This window comes from Hevea brasiliensis, chromosome 8 (genome assembly GCF_030052815.1).
Source record: "Hevea brasiliensis isolate MT/VB/25A 57/8 chromosome 8, ASM3005281v1, whole genome shotgun sequence".
NCBI classification, from domain to species: Eukaryota; Viridiplantae; Streptophyta; class Magnoliopsida; order Malpighiales; family Euphorbiaceae; genus Hevea; species Hevea brasiliensis.
In genome coordinates this window covers 29,884,227-29,889,236 of record NC_079500.1, presented here as the reverse complement: position 1 = coordinate 29,889,236, position 5,010 = coordinate 29,884,227, and the positions used below count along the sequence as shown (strand labels likewise).

The 5,010-nt window shown below is 38.2% G+C and overlaps 1 long non-coding RNA gene across 1 annotated transcript; it reads right to left on the bottom strand.

Annotated features, from left to right (window-relative positions):
• Nucleotides 1–1,179: 1,179 nt before the first annotated feature.
• On the bottom strand, nucleotides 1,180–3,339 carry LOC131182335 (uncharacterized). The gene is made up of 3 exons (XR_009150673.1): nucleotides 2,907–3,339; nucleotides 2,107–2,163; nucleotides 1,180–1,543 (listed from the first exon to the last, which is right to left on the bottom strand). It is a non-coding gene; the product is annotated as an uncharacterized LOC131182335 (long non-coding RNA).
• Nucleotides 3,340–5,010: the final 1,671 nt, after the last annotated feature.

The following is a 5,010-nucleotide window of genomic DNA, read 5'->3' as shown; positions in this document are numbered from 1 at the left end:
AAAATATAGAACTATACCCTAACTTGCTGCAACAAAGGTACTACATTTACCACCTTGGCCAAAACCATGTCAAATTAATGTCTCTCTTACCATATCATAGCTCTGTAAATCATCAATTCATAATTTTGACCCTTTTTTTTTTAGGTAGTAGGGTTGTACTTTATTCCATACTGATACACACAAGGTATTCTATTCTCACTAAGCTCTAAGCAAAATGTTTGTCATACTGCAAAAATCATCCAAAATTCCATACCGAAGACTAGATGGTCTCACTCTATAGGTGTCACTTTTACTTTGCAACTAGTCCGAAACCTCTGGTCTGATGGCAACTCTTACTGTAACTCTAGCTCATGCTAGGGTAACTGAGTCACTGACTCTAGTTACCACCCAACTGTGACCTTTCGATATTCTAGCTCTAGACTCTTAACCAGGAGTTCCCAACTCCTCTGCAGATATAGAACTCTGTTCTGGTATTACTGTACCAAAACAGAGACTGCCTACAACATCCTCATCATAAGCACTACAGGGAAGTACGCAGCTCTACACAATAATCTCATGTCGGTACTGTAATCTGCAGCTTACAGAGCAGACATCGAGAACATTGTACAGTTACTACGATACGTCCTGACCGACTAGGCCTCCTAATTTCTTATCTCTCTTGAATCTTCTATTATCATAAACTTATTCTGACTGGGTCACCCACTGATGACTGCCAGCAGTGGTATCCTCATCCTTATCTAGGCCAACTGTACTTTCAAGACTCACTTTTATGTACTCGTGCCTTGCACGAAATGGGCGCACCATTTAAACTCATACAGACATAAACATAGCATTTCTTGGAGTACGTATCTTCATGATAGACCTCACATGTCTACTAACTCTATTTCACATTTCTGTGTACTCCATGAAAATCAAGACACTAATTGAGGCACTTTTATATTTCCCGAGGTATAACGCAGAATCTAGAAGCAAAGAATTACAGATAAAGACAAAACAGAATCCTATACTCCACATGTAACATCCTAACAAGACTCCTTTTACACTCCTAAGTATTTTATTTCCCATGAATTTAGAGCCTAAGCTCTGATACCAACTTTGTCACGACCCAACCTATGGGCCGGACCGACACTAGGACCTGGGCCAGCTTAAAGCCCCTGAGGCCCGTAGTAAGCCTAACTATTCCTCAAATCCATAACCAGGCCCACAATTTAGGCCCAATATGCATATAAAATAATTTAAATCAAACTGTTATAATTTCATTTCGGGCCAACTTAGCCCAGAAATTTTCAGAAACTAAAATCAGGGGAGCCCAGCTCAACCCTGTTACCTCATTTACAAACTGTTTAAATACCATACAAATCTTCTTTATTTATTAATCTAAAAAATTTAAATTAACGCAACCTCTACCAAGGTCCACACTATTTCTAACACATGCAGAGTTCTAGATTTTAAATTCAGAAAAGATAGTAAAACAATTAAATAATCAACGTTAAATCTGCGAGGAAGAAAACAGGTTGCTCTGTAAAATAACTCCTCCTGTGGCCTGGAAAAATATTGAACAGGAGTGAGCGTTCGACTCAGAGAGTAAAATATCAATTTTAACCATAATCTCTATAACTATCTAAAACTAATGCACCCTGTAGAGTGAAATGCAACGTCGGCAACATTTTCACATCATAACAGTAAAAAGGTAATTTGGAGCACTCACGCACCCAGCAATATCAATCATATATATATGGAGCCGATCCTATCTGACTCTCTTAATTCCAAGCGTGCACGAAGAACTCAGCTGACTTCCACTTAATAACCAAATCGGGTCCCAGCCAAGAACTCAAGCCGTGTCTACCCCAAGGACCGGTCCCAAATGAAGATCTCAAGCCGTGTCTACCCGTCCTATCCATAGTCCACACCACATCACACGCACGCCAACGCACGCACACTGCTCCAAATTACCACAACAACATCCATGGCACTTTAACAGTTATGAATGCAACATAAATCGTGCCTAAAGTTTATCTACATAGATATATGCATATAAGTGATGCATGGGCATGCTTGAACATATAATAATAGTGAAATTACAATTAAAATTAATATTTTACTCACAGTAAACCGATGACTATTGTGGCTGCTGGATGCAGAAAAATAGTTGATCTCGATCACCTAATAATTAAATTATAAATTTATTAGTACTAAGTTAAGATAAAACTCTAAAGAGGCAATAGACAGCCTAATTCATGCCGGAAATTCGACAGAGTTTCCCCTATACCTGGGACCTACCCAACCTGCAAAAAGGCTCAAATAACACTTCTAGATTCTCAATTTCCACAATCACATCTCATCAATATCACATGGCCCCTCCTGGGCCCTCCAAATCAGATAATACTCAAAATCTTAAAAATTATATTTTAGTCCCTATAATTGACATTTTTCAAAAATCCACTCAAACAAGCTCTAAAAATTCTAAAATTTTGCCCCGCGGTCCTTAATAATATTATAAGGCTATTACAAAATGAATTGAAATTTTCTAATCACCCATGAATATTTTATTCAAGAATTTTACTCGATTCCATAAGTTTCCAACATCTAACATATTCTTAATTCAACCCAATTAAATATTCACATATTTAAACCTCCATCCTCAAGCTTCAACCAATTATATAAAATTTAATTATCTAAATTTCAAACAATCTTATATGCCCATATGCTAAAAATCTAATTAAAATCCATCCATATTTCTCAAAAATATTCTATAATCACTCAAAAATTCAACTAACACCATAGAATATCTCCAAATAATTTTACTTTCATCATATATTTTTCTTAGAATTTTTCTCCAATTTTTCCTGTTTAAGAAACACTGTATTTATGCTCCACAGACAGCGAAATAATGAAAATTGTCTTACCCGAAGTTTATCTGTGTCTCAAAAATTCCAAAAAATTTATGAGGAAGCCTCTGGAAGTTGAATCATCTCCATAGCCCACCGGAGCCATCGCCGGAACCATCGCGCACGGTGGTCGGCCGCCGGTCGCCGGCGACATTTGCCGGATCTGATCATACCACCATGTTCCTCTCCTCTTCCTCAGTCCATATGTGGTCTCGGATCATCGATCCAACGGTCGGATCGTCGTAGATCTGACGAAAAAGCTTGAAAAACCCGAAACTTCTCTCTTCCATATCTCACTCATCCAACCTCCATTTGCTTCAAAATTGGTATCAAAAGAAAGCTCTCGGAACAAGCTTTCCAACGCCACCGGAATCGCCTTGATCAGACGTCGGATGAAGCCGGAATCGCGTCGGAAAGCCGCTGCCCACTGTGCGCGCGTTTTCTCTCCTCCCTCTCTTGCCACCGTTTCTGGTGGTCCTGGACGTCGCCGGAGGGTCGCCGGCTGGGTGGGGAGCTGCTGGGGACGTCGCCGGCCGATCACCGGAGAAAGGAAGAAGAAGAAGAGAGGGAAGGAGAGGGAGAGAAGAGAAATGGGGGGGGGGGGGTTCCTCCCGTTTTTCTTTTGATGTTTTTTTTTTAATTAAAAAGGCTGCTGTGACAGTGGGAAACCCACTGTCACACGCCAATCCCATCATTCAATTTTTTTTTTTTCTGGATGTTACACGTGGTGTACAACACGGCATTGATCGGAAATTTTGTGTCATGTCTTAAGTTGTGTATGACTTTGGCAATACTGTGTTTATGAAATTGTTTGACTAAATTGTGTTATTATGAGCTTTGATAAATTGAGAAATATTTAAATTGTGTTTCACCAATAAATGATTTATGTATTGCATTTTAAATTTTTATTGTGCACCAGTGAGTATTTTTATACTCAGCGATAGCTCATTTTGTTGTCGCAGATAAGAGCAAGGAGAAATCAGCAGAGTGAGCTGCTATCGAATTGTGGACCACCTCGATCATTTTGTACGGGTATTAATTTATACCCTTGTAGATAATTTTGATGTAAATATAGAAATGTTGTATGTATCAATGTAAGTTGAGCAGTTGTAAATAAATTGTAATAATATTATTTTGGATTTCCTTCCGTAAATTTAATATTTGTACATATGAATTTCATGATTTATGCTTTGTGAATGAAGTATTAAATATTTTGAGATGATGAATTTTGATTTGTATTGTGGAAATTACTTTGAAGTGATTGAATTGAGTTGATTGAGATTTATTGGAGGTTGGGAGATGTGAAAAATTTTTGGAAGTGTTTTTCTCAGGTATTTAAAGAACTGTTTTCTCTAATTACAAACGGAACTCTGTCAAAATTTTTATAAAATTTGTGGCAAAATTAAAATGGACAAAATTTTTTACTAGTATTTAAACTTTGAATAAATGTTTTTAATTCCTACTAAAATGCTCACCACTTCCAAAATGTAAGAAAATTATTTTAAAATCCCTTGTAGGGTACTTAATGAGTTATCGGTAGGTGAAGTTCAGTAGTTCATTAAGTATTCTACGGGATCATGTTATGCCGTACGGAGGGGTAAGGTGTGACTTGTTTTAGTGGTATCAGAGCATGGTTTTTCAATAAATTTTGACTATGTGTATGAATATTTTATTGATAAGTACAACTGCTCAAGTGTCTTTAATTGATACATATGACGTATTTACATCATGAATATGCACTAACGGAGGTCAACCTCCTTGTGTTTGATCTCAGGAAGTAGAAAATTTTGAGAAAACGGAATGGAAGGAAGAGATCATTCCGAAGAACAATCTGTAGAGGCTGAGGTTCAAGGGGAAGCCCCAGCACTCCAAAACGTGAGTGGGTCAGCCACTCTAGCTCCTACTCCAGCACCGCAGTTCCCTGCTCAGTTTGTACAGTAGATGGCTGCGTTCTTCCAGCAAATAGCGGGTAATGTGCCACCTGTAGCACAACCACAGCCCTCAGCTCGGCAATATGAAAAATTGATGAAATTTTGGGCCACCGAGTTTAAAGGCACTGTGGATCCACTGGAGGCAGAACAGTGGCTGGAAAGAATGGAACGAGTTTTCAGAAAACTACAGT